Raw genomic sequence first — 10,066 nt, forward strand, 5'->3', positions numbered from 1 at the left:
CAAACAGCATTGCATCTTTGAACCAAGGTTTCGTTCAAATGGTTTGTTCAGTGGACTGTGCAAATCGGCGGGCTAATAAATGACTCATACCAGCTCACATGTGTGTCAGTGTGTACGGAGAATAGATACGTACGTGTGTGTGTGTGTGTGTGTGTGTTAGATGTATGTAATTGAAGCTTCAGTTTTAGTCTGCTTGTATATATGTATGACTATACGTAAGGGTGGGGGATAGATATGTACGTGTGTGTATATATGTAGAAAATGTAACTGAATCTTCAGCTTTATTCTGCTTGTATATGTGTATGAATGTGTGTGTGTATGTCGGCGAAGAGGGTTATTTGCCATGGTATTTCATTAAATATCTTACATTTCTGTCTTAAATATCGAACGACAAAAGAGAAGTGAAAATCAAAGACAGTCTCTGAAGCAACATTGTTAAAACAAAAAACCATTTTATTTGTTCTAGACATTGGATTTGATCACGATGGAGACCTCTCCTACCTTCAAAAGGTTATAGCAAATTATATACAGCCCCGGAAAGACCCCCTTGATCCCCATTTTTTAAAATTTACTTGTCCGGGCTGGAGGAAGGGGCATTGCTCATAGGACTAGGAGGGTCCCTGTACATCCCACCAAGACTGACGATGAGACTGAAGCCATTAAGGTTCCTCTTGAACCTTTTATAAGTTAATATTTGAGGGAATGCCAAACGACCGGCATTTGGGGAAGGAAGGAAGGAAGGGCAGAGTGCATGGTTGATATTTTATCGTCATAAGTATGAAAGGCGAAAATTGACCTGGGGTAAGATTTGAGCTTTGAACGTTATGGTACACACGTAGCATCTATTTCGTGTACAAGACTGGAATGAAGACTATATCCAGCGGTGGCGGTGGTCGACAATTAGAATCGGCGAAGAAATGGAAGCAAAAATAAAGTAACATCTTAACAGTTGATTCTCGAAAGATCAAGAGCGAGTGTGTATGTGTGTATATATATATATATATACATATATATATATATATGAAAGAGAGAGAGAGAGGGCGGCTTCTAATTCTGTGCTTGACTGTATGGGTGTGTGCGAGAGGAACTGAAGTGGAATCAGTTTTGTATGTATATGTAATATATTAGATTTCATCCCAGTATACACGCACAGTATATATACTCTCTCAATCTCTATCTAACTATCCATATAGTTTCAGAAGAGCAAATTAAACAGTGATACAATAAAACGGAATATTCCCCTAAAAAGCTGAAGCCCTTCATTGAATATCTGACAGTGTTAAATATATATATATATATATAATTATACATATAACACACTGCATAGATGTGTATAACATACACACAGCAATTAAACATTTAGATAGAGATTGACTATGCATGTGTTACTGCGCTCAATCAGGTTATATATATATATATATATGACATACACAACTGCTGAAGTTAGGGAGTGACTGATACACACAGATTGTATGTATGTGCCAATGAAAGTATACGTAGGAAAGATATGTGTAAACTGCGGTAAAAGAAAAAAAAGCTAGGCAAAATTTAGTAGTTAGCTTAAAAGACGTTCCTCATACGAGATAAGACGAAGGCGATCTTTAATCCCACACAAAGTACCGCCTTAAATCAATTTCGCTAATTTAAACAATAAAAAAAACCCCCAAAAAATACACAATACAAAAATATATAAATACATAGAATTAAAGATTTAAAATCACGACACAGCATCCGTTCCTTTTTAATTATAAAATTCATTTTAATAGGAAAAGGGTGAGGCCAGTAATATTTTCGGTTTTTACATCTGGGTTAAAAAAGCTGAGACCAAACCAATGTCTCTTTAAACTGTCAGTGCTTTCTTTAATTGTTTTTCAAAAATATTTACTGGTTCCCGATCACTATACATACATACATATATATATATATATATATATATATAGCAATTAAATAGCAATAAAATTATTTAGTTAATTTCCATCAAGATTAGATTAGGATTCACAATGGGATGAAAGTAAAATGTTTTACTGAGAAATTTAGACATACACACACAGCTTTATATATATATATATATATATATATATATATATATATATATATATATGTGTGTGTGTGTGTGTGTGTGTAGTGTTATACATACAGTTGAAAGCGAAAAGGGGTTACATTTTGTGTGTGGTTTTATAGGGATATATATCTAGTTTTACACCAATCGCACACACAGGTTTGTTGAGACTGGTTCATATTTAATAATTTCAATTTAAGAAACATAAAACTGACTTTGATAACCAAGTCATGCATCGAAGTATTCTCAAGATTTCTGTTGGAAATATCCAAATATTAAAAATCGAGAAATTTAGCTTTCTACACACACACAATTACATATGTATGCAACTGTTTAGTATATATTTAACATTTCCAAGTTAAAGACAACTTCGATTTATATACATACATAAAAGACATTGAAAATAACAGCAAATAAGTATTTTAATTGAGAGATTTTTATAAGCGGAGGTCAGGGCTAGGCGAGGCTCTTAAGATTTTTGAAATAAAGACCTCTTTATAAACCGACAAAATTTAGACACACACAAACACGTATACAAGATCGAATACACGGATATTTATGCACTTTATGTACATATAATCGTCAATATACATCGATGTGGGTATAACAAAAGAAGCGAGAGGTGAAAAACGAGAGGCAAATAGGCGAGGACGGGCTACTTTAATGTAAAATGTCGGCCATGAGAGCACCGCCTGACTTTGTGTGTGTGCATGTGTATAGATCAGTGTGTGCGTGTATACGTATGTATGCGTATGTGTGTATAAATCTGTATGTGTGTGTGTGTGTCGTTATTAAATGGTGTAAAATAGAGGCAAGATTAAACAGACACCAGCTTATTGTTGGTTATTTACTTCTTATTTTTCGATGTCGTTTATGGAAAAGATGTTCAGATACTTACTGTTGAACAAATTTTCGATAGAAAATTTTTTTTTTTTCTCTTTTGCGATTTTTCCGTGTACTCACAAGACAGACGGGAGAGAAGGAGTGTGTGTATGTGTGTGCGAGAGAGAGAGAGTGAGTGAGTGAGCTATATAGACAGACAGATATATATTAAGGAGGGAGTGGCTGGATAGCAATGCGCGTGGATAGAGAGGAAGTGAGAGAGATAGAGTTCCGCTGTTACAGTGAAGTAGACAGTCGCCCGGTTCTCCTCCGACACAGTTGCCTTCGCTCGGCAGAGGAACGGTGAGAGGCGATGGATGCACATGCGCCGAACGTCACTGATGACGTAAGAAGTTATTTATACATATACATATATCTTTATATATATGGTATGTGTATATATATATATATATATATATTATATATATATATATATATATATATATATATGTGTATGTGTATATATATATATATAATATATATATATATATAGAGAGAGAGAGGGGGAAAAGAAGCACACGCACACACAAACACACAATTATTTTGCACACACACACATATACACACGTGTGTGTGTGTGTGTGTGCAAAATAATTTTTATTCAGTCTTCCCTCCTTTCTCTCCCCTTCTTCTTCCCCCACCCCTGCCTTCTCTCACTGAAGGTTTCGGGTTTCGATTTGTCGGCCGGGCATCCTACTTCGACTTTCCGAATTTCTTTTTTTTTTTTTTTTTAACTTTTTTCCCTCCGAAATTTCGGAGTTGGGACTTGTCTAGCAAGTGATTTGATCTGAGTCCGCGCCGCACTGATGTGTTGAATTTGAAAAATCTTTGAAGAGTCATTTTAGCCAACTAAAAACCACACGAAAATTGTTAAATTCACTTTAAATTCTCCAAGGGTCACAGTATATTTTTCCTGTGTCAGTGACTAAGTCGCAGTCGGGAGACGAAAACTTTTGACACTTCCAGAAATAAGTTAAAAGTGAATTTAGCATGTTTTTGTGTGTGTGTGTTTTTTTAAATTACTAAAATGGCTCTTCCACGATGTAATTATTTTCTATTTTGTACTTTGTAACTTTATTTTTACGAGCCGACAAGGAACCCGCTACATTAGTCAATTTTTGGCGATCTTTCGTCTCTAGTAGACCTTTCCGTCGATTTCCGTAAAATTTTTTTTTTTTTTACATATGGGCTTGCGGGAACTTTTGAAGTAATATACATACATATACACATACACCGAGTAAAAAATTTCAATTATCTCTTTCTTTCACACATTACTCTGTCTCTTCACACACACTAACAGAAGCACTTCACTTACACAACATACTGTCTGTCTCCCACACCCCATCAAACACACACACACACGCACGCACACATACATGTCCATCAATGCTCCCATGCACGGTAACTTCAAAAGAACTTCCTCGTCATACAATCGCTTTCTCTTAGTCTCTTTCGCTCTCATTACTTCAAAAGTTCCCGCAAGTCCATATGTAAAAAAAAAAGAAGTTTTTTACGGAAATCGACGGAAAGGTCTACTAGAGACGAAAGATTGCCCAATTTCTTTATTAACAATGAGGTTGAGAAAAAGAGGGGACGATACGAGGACAGACAAAACAAACATTGGGGTCAGGGTATCGAATGAGACGAAACCTATGAACAAAAAAAAAACAATTAAAATATATACAATTAAATGAGAATGAATAATTTAATAAAAAATGAAGCAGAGGACGCGGTCGATCCCACAAACCACATACACTGAAGACTTTGCTTTGTATGGGCAAACTGCAGCCCGCTTCTCAAAAGAAGTTGCTCATGCCCTCTCTGCGTGATCGCTCAATACCATAGAAATAGCAGCTAAATCTAATTCGTATCACATCCTACAAGGGGTATCGGCACTCGGAAACAATGACATTTCTGGCAGGCCTCACCTAAATTAGTCGGCATGAAAAACCAGGGGAAATTTTGTTCCTCTTCCTACCTGCATCCAGGAGTGACCGCCTCTTCATCCTAACGTCATAAGAAAAAATAGGGAGGATTAAAATACTTCGAATGATATAAGTACATTATCTATTAGATAAATGAAAAGTGGGATAGTCACGCCTGGAATGCCACTGATTACAGTTTTCGTTTTCTTTTCGATTTGGATGAGTGAACTACTATAGGTTTTGCCCAACCAATGGTGTGCCAGTTGATTCGAACGAGTGAACATCCTGCTCGTGAAATTAACGTGCAAGTGACTGAGCACTGCACAGACCTGCGTACCCTTAACATAGTTCTCAGGGAGATTCAGCATAATGCAGAATGGGACAAGGACGGCCCTTTGAAATACAAGTACTACCAGTTTTTGCCAGTGGAGTGGACTCTTTACTCTCTTTTTACTCTTTTACTTGTTTCAGTCAGTTGACTGCGGCCATGCTGGAGCACCGCCTTTAGTCGAGCAACTCGACCCCGGGACTTATTCTTTGTAAGCCCAGTACTTATGCTATCGGTCTCTTTTGCCGAACAGCGAAGTGACGGGGACATAAACACACCAGCATCGGTTGTCAAGCAATGCTAGGGGGACAAACACAGACACACAAACATACACGCACACATATATATACATATACGATGGGCTTTTTTCAGTTTCCATCTACCAAATCCACTCACAAGGCTTTGGTCGGCCTGAGACTATAGTAGAAGACACTTGCCCAAGGTGCCACGCAGTGGGACTGAACCCGGAACCATGTGGTTGGTAAGCAAGCTACTTACCACACAGCCACTCCTGCGACTGAAGCAACATGAAATAAAGTGTAATGCACCTCAAGAATTGAACTCACAACTTTATGATTGTGAAGCAAATAACCTAACCACTAAGCCAATAAACCTGATTATCTTTTTCTCTCTTTCTCTATTTTGTTTCTTTTGATCTTTTGTTTTTATTTTTACTTTTACATTTCATGTCATAAGAAACAACAAGACTATTTAACTACTGATAACACAGCTCTTAGATTTCCAAATAACCAGCCAGAGATGAACCTTTTGGCATTTAAACTGGCCAGATCCAGCCCAAATGTTCCACCTGTTTTAACTTTATATTGGCCAAATCCTGTACTTACTCCACAATGTCATTCTAAAAATAAACAGTTACATCATCGAACTTTTGGAGCTACAAGATAATTCATTCAAAAAAATGTGAATAAATTATCATTGCACTTGATAGAGTAATCTGACTGATAAAGGGTTAAGTATCACCAGTGTCTTTGTTGTTCACTTTGAATAGTGACATTTATGTATAAGAGTGAAACCTGACAGGGCTAAACGAAATAATTTCGCTGCCTTGGTTACTGAAAAAATATCTCCCTCTTAAGTAAGAGTATTATCGTAAAATGAAGAAAGAGAGCCAGAAACATTATTAAGATTAGAATCTAGTATGTCTAACTTCTGCTAGCTTAACCTTTTATCTTAGAAATGTTTGATACCATGGCAACTCAGAAAGAGAGAGAGAGAGAGTTTTCTGAATGAAAGCAAAGTTAACATTACATCCAAGTAGTTTAAGCGAAAGTGAAAGGATCACTTTTTTTTTTTACATGTGGCCATGGTATTTTTTATTAAGACAGGACCAGGAAAATATTAGGCAGGAATGCTGGAGAACACTGATTGAAGGACAATATCTTAAAAGACAAAGAGCAATGAAAAGCAGTTTCACTAGCAACTGTTGAGAGTAGAGATGAAGTTGAGTGAAGTTCTAATAAGTTTCTGGAAGATTCTGTAAATTTAAGGCAAATACTACTGACCTCCATATTGTATCAGTTGTTTTCTCTTGAAGTCCATTTCCTCTAAGGTTGTAAGGGACGGTTCTACTTTGTAGAATTCTAAATGGTTTGGTTCTGCTTTGTACAATTCCTAGTGGGTTCAGAAAATTTCTCCCTTCCATACTCATGAACTGAGCTCCTCTGTCACTATGGACAGCACCAGGAGGTCCAACAAGAAATAGTAGCTACATATCTCTCAAATCTTACTGTATTGTCTTTACAAATAAAAAAAGAGAGACAAATATATTATTAACCCTTTAGCATTTAAACCGGCCATATCCGGCCAAAAGTATTCTGCTTGTTTTATGTTCAAACTGGCCGTATCTGGTTTCTTACACCAACCCTACAATTTCGTTTTAAAAATTAACAGCAACCTCATCAAAATCTCCTAGCTACAAGATAATGCATTATTAGTTCAAAACAACATGGATAAAAAAGCCTTAATTTTAGCAGAATGACGTGAACACTAAAGGGTTAAACAATACCATCCTGAATCAGTGACAGTGAACTTTTGACGTGAATGTCAGCAGTGACATACTTTAAGGTGACACATGATGAACTGTGAAAAGAAAATCTCCTTGCAATATCATTATAAAGAGCTTATCTCTAAGCGTTTACCCAAAACTAAAATACATGCTTTGCAACAACAGAATTGATACTGGTGTTGGTGTCACATAAAAAGCATTTGTGCTGGTGCAATGTTAAAAGCACTGGTGCCACATAAAAGGCACCCGGTATACTCTATGAAATGGTTGGCATTAGGAAGGGCACCCCGCTGTAGAAACCATGCCAGAATAGACACTGGAACCTGGTGTGTCCTCTGGCCTTACCAGCTCCAGTCAAACCATCCAACCCATGCTAGCATGGAAAACAGATGTTAAGTGATGATGATGATTTTGATGATGATGATGGTGATGATGTGAGTGACATTCCAAAACCAGAATTATTATCCATCCATCCATTTTCTTTTCCCACTATTCCTGTGAGGTGTCCTCATGCACTTCCTTCATGGTGTCCCATCAGAAGCAGCTGGTGTTACTTTCTGGCCGGATTCCCAGGCATGACCAGTTGGCTCAGCTTGAAGAATCCATCTTGGTGATTCTTTCCTGTGACTTTCCTAATCACTTGTCCATAGCACCAGAGCTGTGACCTCTCAATGTGGAGGTCAACTCAGAGAGACATCTTCAATGTCTTACATTTTGCATAAGAAACTGGTATGATTCGATTTGGTGATTAGCGAAGAGGATAATCCTATATTATGGCACGGATTATGAATTTGTATAAATTGGTATGCTACAAAAATAAAAGGGTACAGATGTTTCAGAAATGACCTTTTGCCCGAGAGGGAAGAGACATTTCAACTGTTAGAAAATCTCTTTCCTTTCAGACAAAGGGTCAATTTTGAAAAATCACATTTCTCTTATGCCCATTGGCATATAAATTTATCTAAACCCAAAAATGTCACAGTGTCATTTCTAGACTGTTGACTGCCATCATATACCTTCAATTCTTTTTTTGAATATTATTATTATTCACTTGTTTCAGTAAAAATTGACTTCTCTACTTATTTTATAATTTTGGTATTTATTCTATCAGTCACTTTTGCCAAACTGCTAAGTTATAGGGAGGTAAGCATACCAAAACTGGCTGTCAAGTGGTGGAGGCGAACAAACACAGGCAGAAAGACAGACACATGCATGCACGCGTGCACACACACTCACACACACATACACGCACTCTTGTAAGTGGATTTGGTAGATGGAAAGCGAAAGAAACACAAAAACATACACACACAAATATATACATATATATATATATATATATATATATATATATACGCGAGAAAGAAGCAACAAGAATGGATAGGTATTTAGTACGATCGTTTCATACAAGGACAGGTTTTATTAAAAGTTGCAAAGATTACAGCATATAAACGAGTCCCGTACTCATCAGCTAAAATACATGTAAGTTCTCTAGACATCCTAGTGTTTGAGGCTATACTCATGAAGTAATGTAGATAATTAAACAGATTTCTAAAGATTTCTTTTTCTTTTTCTTTTTCTTTTTCTTTTTTCCCTTCTTTCCCTATTTCTTTCTCTTTTCTCTTTTTTCTTGAATGGATAGGTATTTAGTACGATCGTTTCATACAAGGACAGGTTTTATTAAAAGTTGCAAAGATTACAGCATATAAACGAGTCCCGTACTCATCAGCTAAAATACATGTAAGTTCTCTAGACATCCTAGTGTTTGAGGCTATACTCATGAAGTAATGTAGATAATTAAACAGATTTCTAAAGATTTCTTTTTCTTTTTCTTTTTCTTTTTCTTTTTTCCCTTCTTTTCCTATTTCTTTCTCTTTTCTCTTTTTTCTTTTTCTTCTTCTTATTCTCTGTTTCCTTTTCTCTTCTCTTTTAGTCCCCCTTCCCCCCCCCCTTTTGCTCCCTCCTCCATTATTTTCTCTCTTTTCTTCTATTCCCTTCTCTATTCTTGGCCGATCTAGTAAGCCCTTCAGCCTTTAAGAGTTAAATAGCTACAGCCTCTTGTGAATAGCAGTAATGTGATTAATGTGGCAAACACCTAATCATATAACAAGGACTGATACCTACCTCATTGTGTTCAACCATTGTAAAATTTATCGCCTGTGAATATGAAATTCATCTCCATTTCTCTGGAAATTTACATCTACACCATTGGAATCTGTGCATACATACAAAGGATTAATTCACCCTCTCTGTAATGCTAATAAGCAGGAATTGAGACCCACCTCGTTGTAATTAACAATGGATAAATTTGTCTTCTGTGAGTATATAATCCCTCATCATATCTATGGAAATTCATATGGATTAGGTCACCTTCTCTGTGATGCTATCAAAACTTTTTTAAAATTCTGTGATAAGACTGTACATCATCTTTAAAGAACTTTAATGAACTTTAGAAATCTGTTTAATTATCTACATTACTTCATGAGTATAGCCTCAAACACTAGGATGTCTAGAGAACTTACATGTATTTTAGCTGATGAGTACGGGACTCGTTTATATGCTGTAATCTTTGCAACTTTTAATAAAACCTGTCCTTGTATGAAACGATCGTACTAAATACCTATCCATTCTTGTTGCTTCTTTCTCGCTTATAATCACCCCACATACTGTATTGTTAAATCAGTATAGTTTTTTTGGTGCATCTAAGTTAGGTACCATATTCAAGTAAATTTTTTTAAATTAACTTGAATCTTTATTGCTCTTTGTATATATATATATATATATGTATGTATATATTTGAGTTTGTCCCCCGACCATCACTTGACACACAGACACTCACACACACACAC

The 10,066-nt window shown here is 36.3% G+C and overlaps 1 protein-coding gene across 1 annotated transcript in view; it reads right to left on the reverse strand.

The window, feature by feature from the left end:
* Positions 1 to 3,122, reverse strand: part of LOC115224447 (cdc42 homolog) — an 88,865-nt gene extending 85,743 nt beyond the window's left edge. Inside the window, exon 1 of the mRNA XM_029795349.2 lies at positions 2,958 to 3,122. The gene's annotated coding sequence lies outside the window, so the exon portion shown is untranslated. The remainder of the gene's footprint in view (positions 1 to 2,957) is intronic.
* Positions 3,123 to 10,066: the final 6,944 nt, after the last annotated feature.

The sequence above is a fragment of the Octopus sinensis genome, linkage group LG25, assembly GCF_006345805.1.
Source record: "Octopus sinensis linkage group LG25, ASM634580v1, whole genome shotgun sequence".
NCBI classification, from domain to species: domain Eukaryota; kingdom Metazoa; phylum Mollusca; class Cephalopoda; order Octopoda; family Octopodidae; genus Octopus; species Octopus sinensis.